Genomic DNA, 12888 nt, shown 5'->3' on the forward strand with positions numbered 1-12888 from the left:
AATTCCCATACAGCCACAGAGACAAGTACCGATTAAAAACTTCCTGCCGGTGAAGGGGCCCCAAGGAACAGCCTCCTCTCTGCTTTCCGGAAAAATCCCTCAGAGCTTCAGAGCAGAAGCCTCTTCTCCAGGAATAAAGTAACAGCAAAATAAACCCACCGAGGGCAGGAGCTACTCTACCGGAGCCTTTGGGTCTCCAGCCATTTTCAGAAGTGGGGGACCTGGGCAGGGCGTGCGCGGCCAGGGCGGGCAGCTGCCCCAGGATGGCCGTGCGGGGCACAGGACGGCTGTGCGGGGAGCGAGCTGCCCGGGGGAGACCTGCTGGGAGGCACGGGTGTGCCCGGCCCATGGGCTCCTCAGCACGCTGACCCCATTGGAGAGTCCGAGTTGAGCTCACTGGGGTCTGTCCCACCCAAGGCTGTTCCTGGTCACCTGAGCTGCTGCTTACGGAGGACCCACAACCCACACCCCTCCACCAGGCACCAGGTACGAAGCGCTGGAGGCAACCTCAGCGCCTGCTCATACTACGTGACGAAAATGAGCTCCTCCATTCCCCTCGACCGCCCTCTCACAGCACGAAATCATCAGACCCAACACTCGGAAAGCGCCTATGAGCCTTCCGGCAACCCCTCCAGAAAGAACACATGCTTCCTCGTGGTAAAAATACCTACAGCAACTTGTTAAATTTTTTAAAGTGGATCAATTTTAAACAGTTTCTTTTTTGCAGGACTGAACTACAGTAGAGGGAATGAATTAAGAGCCTGAAAACTGTCCAGTATCTGACTGATCTACATTTAAAACACTCCACTGAGATGCTGATGGAGCCTTGTTAAGAACCGAAGGAAAAAGTACAGTTATTTTCCTCCGATGAAATTATTATACTACAAAGCATACACTGGAATGAAGTATCGTTACTGCTGGAGGAGATATTACAGACTTTTCTGTTATAATTACAATTACTCTGGACTGCGAATTTCTCTGCTCAATAAAATACTTACGTTTTAAAAACAAGTTTCTTTCCAAAAATAGCCCAAGAACTCAGTTCTATTTTTCCCTTCTTACATTCTTTTCCTACTAAATGTACCACTGAAACACTTTCTTTCATTGTTGACATCTTAAGTCATTTGAATGTAAAATGCGACAATACATAATAACAAAGAAGTCTTTAAATACAGCTTTCAAAATGGGTAAATGGCATTTGAGGGAATGTCTCCATTGTGGCTCACAGATGCGGTGCAGACATGGAGGCCTGGTACGCTGCTACCACACTGCCTACTAGAATCATCTCATTAAAACCAAGATTTCTAGAGGGCATGCAATTTATGTTTTAATTGATAAAGAAATTCCTGCCTGGTTCTGTGTTGCAAGCAAGCTGTCTGGCATGAAATCACTGTACTCTAAATTAAAACAACTTCAAACAAACCAAAGTCATTCAGATTTAATTAAAAATATTCGGTATTAAAATCTTCATTTTCTTCAGTCCAAATATAAGTTGGCAATGACTTCATAAGCTACGAGAAGTTAAGATTGGAGAATTTCAAGACCTTTGATTAATTTTGATATTCAGCCCAATTCCAGAGGATGTTTTCAATCACTTTCTAAAGCCTTCCTCCTACATTTACTTTATTTTTTTAATTGCTTCTCTTGAGGAGTATATGGGGTCTATTTGTAAGCCCAAATTCCTTCTTAAAAAAATAAAAACTGACCACCTAATATGTTTTACTGGAGCACCTCTGACACCACCATTATTTCTGCATAAGCATGTAGCTCACAGTAAGAATGGTATAAGAGGAATTCACTTTTAATGTTTTTCCCCTTAAGACTTAGGTTACCATAGAAATAAAGCTCAATGCCACATCCACTCTATTAATCAAATATTTTAACAAATAAAATAAGTAATAATTCTCAGATTGCTTTCCAAAGTTTAAAAATAGTAAGACTCAATACTTTCTCTTGGAAAAGCTAAATAAGGCAGGTTCTTGCAGTAGGATACACTTAGAGAAAAACCTTTGGCTACCACCCTTAGAATGTTCTAAAGTCCCCTCCCCATAGTTTCCAGTTTTCCCAAGAATAAAAAATTACTGGGATAGCAACATTAGGAAGATTTAAGGAGAAAAGAACAAAGAGAAATCTTAAAAATTCACCCAGTACTTACAAGTCCTTTGAAAGGAAGTCTGAGCTGCAATTCATCAGAAGACTGCCCTCCCGATCATGAACACAATCTGAGGTCTAAAATAGATAACCTATGACATTAGGCCGCGAAGTCACATTTCAGCTTGCTAACTTCTACTTGGCTAAGCAGTTTTACAGCTCAGAGAACAAACCCTGGCTAAAATTAACTGCACAGAGCAGCAGGCAGGACCTCGCTGATTTGCATCGTTTGTGCCGGGACAACATTGGTGTCCTCTTAATAGGAAAGCTGGCCAAGGGGCGTGCTCCCCTGAACAATGCATAGCATCATGATCATGCTAATTACTGAATTCGGGCCAATAACGCCAACTTGTTTTAAGTTGTTTTTGCAAGCATTGACAAAGAGAAAGAGTAAGCGCTTTTTCACAGCCCGTGTTCACTTGCTTTTTAAGTGTACAAAAATCCGACAAAACTTTGGCAATAAGGGGGCAGTGCTGTAGGCTCTTCACAAGGAGAAGCAAAGTTAAAGGACAGCCTGTCAAATTATTTAAGCAGTACGATCAGATGCAGTAGTATGTGAAATTAAATAGGCACTGGACACACAAACGGGTAGGTCTATCAACAAGTGCCCTGAAAGGAAAGCGTTTTCCCTTGATAGGGAATGAACTAATTTCCTTTACTTCCATTCTCGCTTTGAATTCTGTACCTCCCAAGGAATTGCTCTGGGGACAGAGGTTCACTCATGAATTACAACTGAGAACAAACATCTCAAATATCTGCAAAAGGCATCACCCTTGGCCAGAAGCAGTCCGAAGTGCATAGAACTGCCTGGCTGGCTGCAACTGTTAAACCGGCCTCCACAGGTGACTGGCCATCTATAAAGCATGTTGAAGCTCAAAGTGACAGCTAGAGACCCCAAGTACACAGCTGATACTCAAACTAAAGTCAGAAGTAACATGGAGCTGTCTTTAGAAAATATAAACTCCTATATTAAGTACAATTTATATCAAAGACACCGAGCTACTTAATATCTACTCAAGATGGTTCAGACTAATTTGTTTTAGGCATTTAAGCTCTGATAACCTATTTTGCTCTACTGAACATTTTATAAGAGATAGGGCACATTGCAAACAACAATCAGATCTACAAACATCTATGGGAAATGTCATTTTCTAATTTTTTTAAACAGATCGGTAAAAAACAGAGTAATTCAATGACTTGTCCGAGGCTTCTTTCTGAATCAACACTCCATCCCTCCCTCCTTAACCTCTCTCTGACATGTCTCCTGTATTAACCATTTAGCTATAATCCTACAGATCTTTCCAGAGCTGTTTGTTTTCCTAATTTTAAAATGTCACATGTCAGTTTAGGCTCCAAGAGATTAATTCTACTCAACTCCCAAATCCCAGGTCTGAGCAACAAGGGCCCACTCCCTGCCTGTCTACTGCAGGCGGTATGCCCTGTGTCATGGATCCTTAAGACATAACTGTGTCCCTACAAAGCATGCTCACCTGTGGCATGCATGCCCAAAGCCGCAGCCGGGTAGATTTTCACTGGCGTGCGCTGGTGACACCAGCACAGTCCCCCTCCTGGGTGTTGACAAAAATTGCTGGCTGCTAGTCTGGAATTCCAGCCCTGCACCTAACCGCAGGCAACCATAGGCAGCCCTTGCCCCAGCCCCAGGAGATGGTATTTGGTGTGCACTCACCCCCACCACAATCCAAAGTCACTAAAGGTGGGCCCTTCCCACACTGGCCCAAAGGAAAGAAGCTGGCACTCACCAGAGATGGCTGATCTCTGGTTAACATAATTCTCAGTGACCCACAGCAAGCTTACTCTGGGATTCCTAATACCCAAAGAGGATATTGTGAGGCTATTTTTGACACGACTATCCTCACCCTATTATGTCACAGTTCATCAAAACATTTCTTCCCTAAATCATAAAGAAAAAGTAGATATGCTGAGTTTACTTGTGCCCTGGATTTTGCATCAGGGAGGAACGGTATGACAGACCCTGCACCCATTACACGGAAGGCAGGGAACGCTGAACAGTTTTCCAGCTCCTCACGTATCAAATATGTGCAGCCTGACTACTGTGTCTGTCAACAGTGGCCACACCTGTTTCAAAGTGCAAGAACTGAAACATTCCAAAGAAAACAGTGTATCCTCCAATTTACATTAGTCACGCTACCGCTTCCTCTTCATTACTCCTGCTCAAGGCATACTTGAAACAGTAGAGAAAAATCTATGTGCACCATTAGGAGCAAGGTAGATCCTTCCCCCATTTGATCTCATTATATTTTGGTGGGGGTGGGGAGGAGGGTTAGGCAGGGACGCTACTCAAGTGGTGATCCTTGGGTCTTTAGACCAACGGATCCATGAAACTGAAACAAAGGCAATTATTTTTATAAACTTGCATTAGTAAGTTAACCTTACTACTGATCTTCTAGAGCAGTCACATGCATAATTCAAACTTTTCTAGTAGTCATACTAAAAAAGTAAAAGTTAATTTTAATACATTTTAGCTCAATACATCCAAGACACTATCATTTCAATGTCATGAATTAAAAAATCAGTAATAAGATGGAGGGAGAGACGGAAAGCTGAGGAGTGCTGAAGAAGGGAGAGAGACTGGGAGAGGAGGAAACAGGACTCAGAAAGGAGAAAGAAAGGGCTCAAAGGAGGGCAAAGAGTCCAAAAGGAGGGCAGGAGAAACGAATTTCTCCCTAGGCATGGAATTCATCGGAAGCTCGCGTTGGGGGGCGAGGAGCCGGGGGTCCCAGGGGAGCGGCTCTGCAGAAGGGGCTCTGCAGCCGCGGGCGATGTGCCCTGGGAGCGTGCACGGGGTGGGGGTGGGGGGCGCTCTATTTTTTAAGTAAAGGTTATCTTCTAATGAAAATTTATGCTTCGGAATATCTCGGCATTCTGAATTTTATTGTGGAAACTTAGAAGAGCCATTATGATTGGTTATGCTAAAATATTTAAAAATTACATCCAGAGCCCAAAGTAAAGTCTCCATCCTGAGCTTTTATCATCTTCAAGTCAAACTCCATTTGGTCCAGCTAGTGAAGGGGATGGTGGAGGGAGAGTAGAAAGGGGGGGAAAAATTCACATTCCACCATGGTTCCCAGTTTTTCAGGGGCTGACATAAAACACTCAAAGGCTTCATGCTGAAAAAAAAATTCTCAACTCGTTAGGTAAAAATCTACTTTGGATGTAGCTGGAGTCAGGAAGACCTGGGTCTAAAATGGAGACCCCTGCCTACCAGCCATACGACCTCAGGCAGCTTAGCTAACGTGTGCAGTCTGCTCCCTCCTCGCCTGCAGAACAGGGGCGAAAATGCCCACGTGGACGGTGGGCGCGGGGACTCAGGGGAGGTGGTCGGCTGGGCGGCCCGCAGGGCTCTCCCCCAGCGATGTGGGATTGCGATCACACCCCTTCCGCCAGCAGTGTGGTCCATGCTGAAGATCAATTTGGGATATTTACTAAGGATTAAAGGCTCCCTAGTTTTACAGCTCAAAGCTTCAAAAAATGAAAAGTTGAAAGGGGCTCCAAATAATTGTTAAGTCTTCCAGGGAAACCCAGCGTCTGTAAGTTGCCTCTCTGAACACTCGGGAATTTGGACAGCCTGCTTGATTTTCTGCCGGATCACCTCATGCTGGAAGTCCCAGGTGGAATCTGAATTTAGGGGCACTGACTATACAGCACATACAGACTCCCTGTGTTGGCTGACTGTGGCAGTAATGGCCCACTAGTTGTTCCTGCTGCCCTGCATCCGTACCCCTGTGCAGTCCCTTCCCACACTGCCTCTGGGTCCACCAGCAGGACAACAGAAAACCTGACCCACAGACCTGAGCAGGCTGCCCACTGGGACTTGCCCTCTTGCTGCACCTTGGGACCTAGAGGCCCACACACCAAGAAGCCCCTGCTGGCCTACTGAGGACGAGACCATCTGCCATGGGGCTCCCACGCGAGCCAACACAATGACTGCCTGACATGTGAGGGAGCCATCCTGGACCATGTGGCCGGCCAGAAGAACCACCTAGATGGCCTACAGAAATGTGAGACACAACATAGGCAGGTTTTCTAAGTCACTGGTACAGGGTGGTTGGTTATGCAGCAAAAGCTCACTAATACACACATCCTCAAAAAGTCTGTAATATTCCATCCCTGTATCTGTAAATGAGACCTTAAGACTAACAATGCCCATCTACTCTTAAAACTCACAATTCTGATAATATTTACCTGTCATACCAACTATTAATGTTAATCAAGCCAAAATGAAGCAGTGATATGGTCTGATCACAAAGTTGTGAACATGGTAAGCACTCTGTTTCCTCCTATAACTTGAAACAAATACATGTCGACTTCAGTGCTACAACCATACGTGTTCAGGAAATGATTCCTCCATCCGAGTCCTCAGAGTGATTTGATTGGCCTAGTTTATAGCTACCTAGTCTGTCTTAATAATTCAGAAATGGGTTAGAGTACCAGTTTACACCAACTTACACATGAGCAGAGAAATCAAACTCTATAAGAATAAACCATTTTTTTGTCCAGCGTTCTTTGGTTTGTAAGCTAAAAAAAAAAGATACACATAGTTGCAAACTCTTGAGCAGTTCTTGATAAAATAGCTAATTCAGCATGATCTTATAATTTATATAAAGACTGAATATAAAAGAAATATTATTAGTGCTGTTGTTTAACTACTTATTTTAACATAGTTGATTTTTTAAAGTACCTTAGAATAATGATGGGGACTTTTACCCTCTCCATACATTCCTGATAGCCATCCATTTAACAAGCATTTGTTAAACAGTTGGTCCCTGCCATTATGAAACTCCCAAGCATTTGCAAGATTTGTACGAATGGCAGGACGCCCATGGCCAAAAAAAAAACAGAAAATAGTGCGAATGACTCTCTGCCTTCAAGAAGTTCCTAGTCTGGACAGGATATATAAACTTTCCACCCTGTGAGAGTAATCAGTAAGTATCCCACAGGGTAAAATTTCATCCCATTAGGAATCTAGGAAAACAAGAGGCTTCCAGTTGGGTTGACCAGGAAAGAAGGCATGTTGGAGGAGGTGACATTTGAACTGAGCCTTTGCAGCTGATAAGCTTTCAACAGCAAAAGGAGGGAAAAGAACATTACACAGAAGGAATGACAAGCAAAGAGAGAGAAAAGAGGGCTGTGATGTATGTCTGGGAAATGGCTTGTGATCAGAATTCGGCTCGATCAATTAATAACTGTTTGGACTACTGATGAAGTTCCTTAATTTCTCCTAGTCTCTGTTGTAAAGTACCCAGTGACAGCACAGTGTCAACAACAAGGCTGCCTGGTTTGAATTCCAGCCTCGTCCTTCAGTACTTGTTGACGCTGGGCAATTATTCTCTCTCGGCCTCAGTTTCATCATCTTTAAAGTGGGGATAATAATATACTTACTTCATAGTATTATGAAGATTAAATGAGTTTGTATTTGTAAAGCATGTATCATGGCAAGACAGATGGGCAGACACGTACGACTAGAGATACATAGATAAAGCTCTATCACCAAGGACCACATCTGGTACATATACTTTTAATTTTCCCCCTTTGTCTGGGGTTCAGAGAGTATCACACTAGTGGACAAGAGCAGACATGTTTTCAGGTGCCCCAACACTGGAACAGGAACTGTCTCTCCTCTGCTTTGAAACTGGGGGTTTACTCCTTTCTCTTGGGGGCAACGACTCTGCAGATACAAGAGGCTAGGCTTGAGATTGCTAGACAGACAGCATGGCTGCCAGCTTTAAACAGAGACGTGCTAGTGTTTTATCTAATAAATAAACCTTAAATGGAAAAATAAACACAGGCTTATTAAGTACAATCTGAACCTCCATAATTTATGAGTGTTCAAGTTAATCTAAAACAAGAAACCCTTAAAGGTACTGTAATTTGAGATTTAGAAAAAAATCAGATTTAAAGCTACAGTAATTCAAAAGGTAGGTTAATAAAATCTTACTAACTATAGTCTAATGTGCCTGCAAGTAAATATCCACAATGAAAATACTTTTAAATAGTTTTATTACTTGAATTTATTAACAAAATGTTGAACTGAGTTCTCTCCTTTTTAAAGATGTAAGTATTAAAGATAGTTAACAGATTATATTAAGAGAATATACTGCTAAAAGAACTTGAAAATATTCTACTGTACGGAAACAGGTAAACATTTCCTGCAGTCTTATACTATTTGCTTAAAATCTTTTTCACAGATAATGCATAGGCAGATTTTGCCTACCACAAATCAAACTTTATTGCCAATTCTGCATTTGTAAACAGACTCTGATTTAATGAGTTGTGCTGAACTGCTAATTAGAAATGTCCCCATCCAATTACAGGAAAACTATTCAGAATGAGGCAGCAGACTACTGACTTCCATAACCTTTTGGTACATTAGCACCAAGTATTAATTTTTATTTCATTCCACACTGTTTCAGAAGCAATCAAGTTTACTTCAAGGGCATGTAGATCTTTTTAGGGTAAGGGCCAACCTACCATCTACCTTGAAAATGTATGACTTTCTGAGGAAGAGAGGGTTGTAGGCAAGCACTTTAACAGAGCCATACTGCTGGGATCATTAAAAAAAAGCTCACTGGCTTTGTGACTGTAGGCAAGTTTTTAACAGAATTCTCTCTGCCCATCTGTAAAATGAAGATAGAAACCCACTTCCCAGAATGGTTGCAAAAACAAATGAATGCATAGAAAGCACTCAGAACAGTACTTGATGAAGATTTTTAAAAATATATGTATTTTGGCTCCATGAGAACAATGAAGGTAAATTGCTGGTTGAGCCACCTGTAGGATCTGCTTTGGGGCACTGGGTTTCTAGTGCCCCCCCATCTTATCTCAGGTAGACAGGGTACATGAAGGGCAAAACCCAAAACTGCTTCACAGTTACAGCCCAAAGCCAGCAAATCATTTCAGGCAGGTTCTCACGGCTCCTGCTATTCTATGATCAAGTCCCTGAGAGTTTGCCTTGTTTGAAGGGAAGATGCCTGAGTGGGTGGTACAACATGACACTTGGTACCAATTTACCAAGAGACTTGGGAAATCAAGAACTTAATTCTCTAATTTTGAAAAGCTTTGCTGAAAAAAGGTGTGGTCTGTTCCCAACCAGATAAACTGCAAGTGGCCACTTTTAGGGTAAGCAGTACAAAATCAACCTTAAACTAAAGAAATGAAATATCTCTAAGAGATTCTCATTTCACTTGGCTACAAGAATCCAGTAGGTGTCTAGTTTCTCGGGGGATTTTACCATGATCTCTTGATGACAAATGTACATAACTGAATCTCTAAAGCACAAACTATTTCATTTTAAAAAGTGGTCCAGGAGAGGAGCCAAGATGGCGGCGTGAGTAGGGCAGTGGAAATCTCCTCCCAAAACCATATATATTTTTGAAAATACAACAAATACATTCCTAGAAGAGAGACCAGTGGATACAGTACAACAGCCAGACAGCATCTACATCTGCGAGAACTCAGCATCTCATAAAGAGGGTAAGATACAAGCGGCGGTCCGGCGGGACCCAAGTGCACACCCCCCGACCCCAGCTCCCCAGCAGGAGGAGAGGAGTTGGAGCGGGGAGAGAGTGAAAGCCCAGGACTGCTAAACAACCAGCTCTAGTAATCCACACCGGGAGCACAGACACACAGTGCATGGTGTGCTGGATATTAGAGAAACGGAAAAGAAAAATCTGCAAACAGGTCCCCGCAAATGGCTCCCCTGGAACAAAAGAAAAGCGAGTGCTTTTTGAAAGTCTTAAAGGGACAGGGACCTTACAGCTGGATGGAAGAGTCCTGGCACACTCAGCCCAGCAGCTGGGAATCCCAGGGAACTCCAGGTGCCCTAAGCTCTGGGTGGCAGCACAGCTCTGAAGCCCCTCACGGTGACAAGCAGCCTGTCAATCATGCCCCTGGCTGGCATAGCCCCCAGCACAGTGGCCCAATAGCCTGAGAGCGGCCATGTGCACCCAAGGTGGCAGTGGAGTGGCCCGGGAGCGGCTGCGTGAGCCAGCAATGGTGGTGGTGGAGCGGCCATGTGCACCCGCAGTGGCGGTGGAGCAGCCACACCCCCAGCGGCTGCCCAGAATCTCCTCCCAGCACACAGCCCCCTGGGCCAGACCCAAAGGCTGCTGCAAGCACGCAGCTGCCTGGTGAAGGCAAAAGAAACCGGGGCAAGGTGGAAAGGGTGCTGCTCTCACAGTAGAGCACACCTGACATGTCTGCCACTCCCTGCAGGGCTCTGGGCTACCCTGATGGCGACCCCACCCACGGCAGCTTACTGGATTTATCTGGAGGCTGCTCCAGGTGTGCGGGTAACCAAGAAAGGCAGCAGAGAAGGGCAAGACGACCAGCAAGCAGGAAATGACTGTGTTCTACCAGCTGATACACACGCTACCTGTGTACAGCTACCTCTATCACCATGAAAAGGCAGAAGAATTTGGTCCAGTCCAGAATTACCCAGACAACTCCCGAGAGAGGGCCTGGGGAGATAGAGTTAACCAATCTTTCTGAAAAAGAATTCAAAATAAAGGTCATAACCAAGCTGATGGAGCTGTAGAGGAATATGCAAGAGCTAACAGATAAGCTTGGGAGGGAGAATACAGAAATAAAACAAATCTCTGGAAGGACTTAAGAGCAGATTGGATGAAGTGCAAGAGGCCATTAATGGAATAGAAATCAGAGAACAGGAATACAGAGAAGCTGAGGCAGACAGAGATAAAAGGATCTCCAGGAATGAAAGAATATAAAGAGAACTGTGTGACCAATCCAAATGGAACAATATTCACATTATAGGACTACCAGAAGAAGAAGAGAGAGAAAAATGGATAGAAAGTGTCCTTAAATAAATAATTGCTGAAAACATCCCCAAACTGGGGGAGGAAATGGTCTCTCAGATCATGGAGGCCCACAGAACTCCTAACACAAGGGACCCAAGGAGGACAATACCAAGACACATAATAATTAAAATGGAAAAGATCAAAGACAAGGACAGAGTATTAAAGGAAGCCAGAGAGAGGAAAAACGTCACCTACAAAGGAAAATCCATCAGGCTATCATCAGACTTCTCAAAAAAACCTTACAAGCCAGAAGCGAATGGCATGATATATTTAATTCAATGAAACAGAAGGGCCTTGAACCAAGAATACTGTATCCAGCACAATTATCATTTAAATATGAAGGAGAGATTAAACAATTCCCATACAAACAAAAGTTGAGGGAATTTGCCTCCCACAAACCACCTCTACAGGGTATTTTAAAGGGACTGCACTAGATGGAAGCACTCCAAAGGCTAAATAGATGTCACCAGAGAAAATAAAATCACAGCAAAGAAAGCAGACCAACCAAATACGAACTAAAGGCAAAACATAAAATCAACTACTCACAAAAGCAGTCAAAGAAAACACAAAAGAATACAGAATAGAACACCTAACATATAAAGAATGGAGGAGGAGGAATAAGAAGGGAGAGAAATAAAGACTCATCAGACCGTGTTTATAATAGCTTAATAAGAGAATTAAGTTAGATGACAAGATAGTAAAGAAGCTACCCTTGAACCATTGGTAACCATGAATCTAAAACCTGCAATGGCAATAAGTACATATCTTTCAATAATCACCCTAAATGCAAATGGACTGAATGCACCAATCAAAAGTAACAGAGTAACAGAATGTACAAAAAAGCAAGACCCATCTATATGCTGCTTACAAGAGACTCACCTCAAACCCAAAGACACACACAGACTAAAAGTCAAGGGATGGAAAAAGATATTTCATGCAAACAACAGGGAGAAAAAAGCAGGTGTTGCAGTACTTGTATCAGACAAAATAGACTTCAAAACAAAGAAAGTAACAAGAGATAAAGAAGGACATTACATAATGATAAAGGGCTCAGTCCAACGAGGATATAACCATTATAAATATATATGTACCCAATACAGGAGCACCAACATATGTGAAAGAAATACTAAAAGAATTAAAGGAGGAATTAGAATGCAATGCATTCAGTCTAGGAGACTTCAACACACCACTCACTCCAAAGGATAGATGCACCAGACAGAAAATAAGTAAGGACACAGAGGTACTGAAAAACACACTAAAACAGATGGGCTTAGCAGTCATCTACAGAACACTACACCCAAAAGCAGCAGGATACACATTCTTCTCAAGTACACACCGAACATTTTCCAGAATAGACCACATACTAGGCCACAAAAAGAGCCTCAGTAAATTCAAAAACATTGAAAATCTACCAACCAACTTCTCAGACCACAAAGGCATAAAACTAGAAAGAAATTGTACAAAGAAAACAAAAAGGTTCACAAACATATGGAGGCTTAACAACATGCTTCTAAATAATCAATGGATCAATGTCCAAATTAAAACAGAGATCATGTAATATATGGAGACAAATGACAACGACAGCATAAAGCCCCAACTTCTGTGGGACACAGCAAAGGCAGTTCTAAGAGGAAAGTATATAGCAATCCAGGCCTATTTAAAGAAGGAAGAACAATCCCAAATGAATAAATATTCTAATGTCACAATTATTGAAACTGGAAAAAGAAGAACAAATGAGGCCCATAGTCAGCAGAAGGAGGGACATAATAAAGATCAGAGAAGAAATCAATAAAATTGAGAAGAATAAAACAATAGAAAAAAATCACTGAAATCAAGAGCTGGTTCTTTGAGAAAATAAAAAAAATAGATAAGCCTCTAGCCA

The 12888-nt window shown here is 42.7% G+C and overlaps 1 long non-coding RNA gene across 1 annotated transcript in view; it reads right to left on the reverse strand.

Annotated features, from left to right (window-relative positions):
- Positions 1-2386, reverse strand: part of LOC140845157 (uncharacterized) — a 112537-nt gene extending 110151 nt beyond the window's left edge. The window contains exon 1 of the long non-coding RNA XR_012123876.1: positions 2156-2386. This is a non-coding gene — a long non-coding RNA (uncharacterized lncRNA). The remainder of the gene's footprint in view (positions 1-2155) is intronic.
- Positions 2387-12888: the final 10502 nt, after the last annotated feature.

Source organism: Manis javanica, chromosome 12 (assembly GCF_040802235.1).
Source record: "Manis javanica isolate MJ-LG chromosome 12, MJ_LKY, whole genome shotgun sequence".
Classification (NCBI taxonomy): Eukaryota; Metazoa; Chordata; class Mammalia; order Pholidota; family Manidae; genus Manis; species Manis javanica.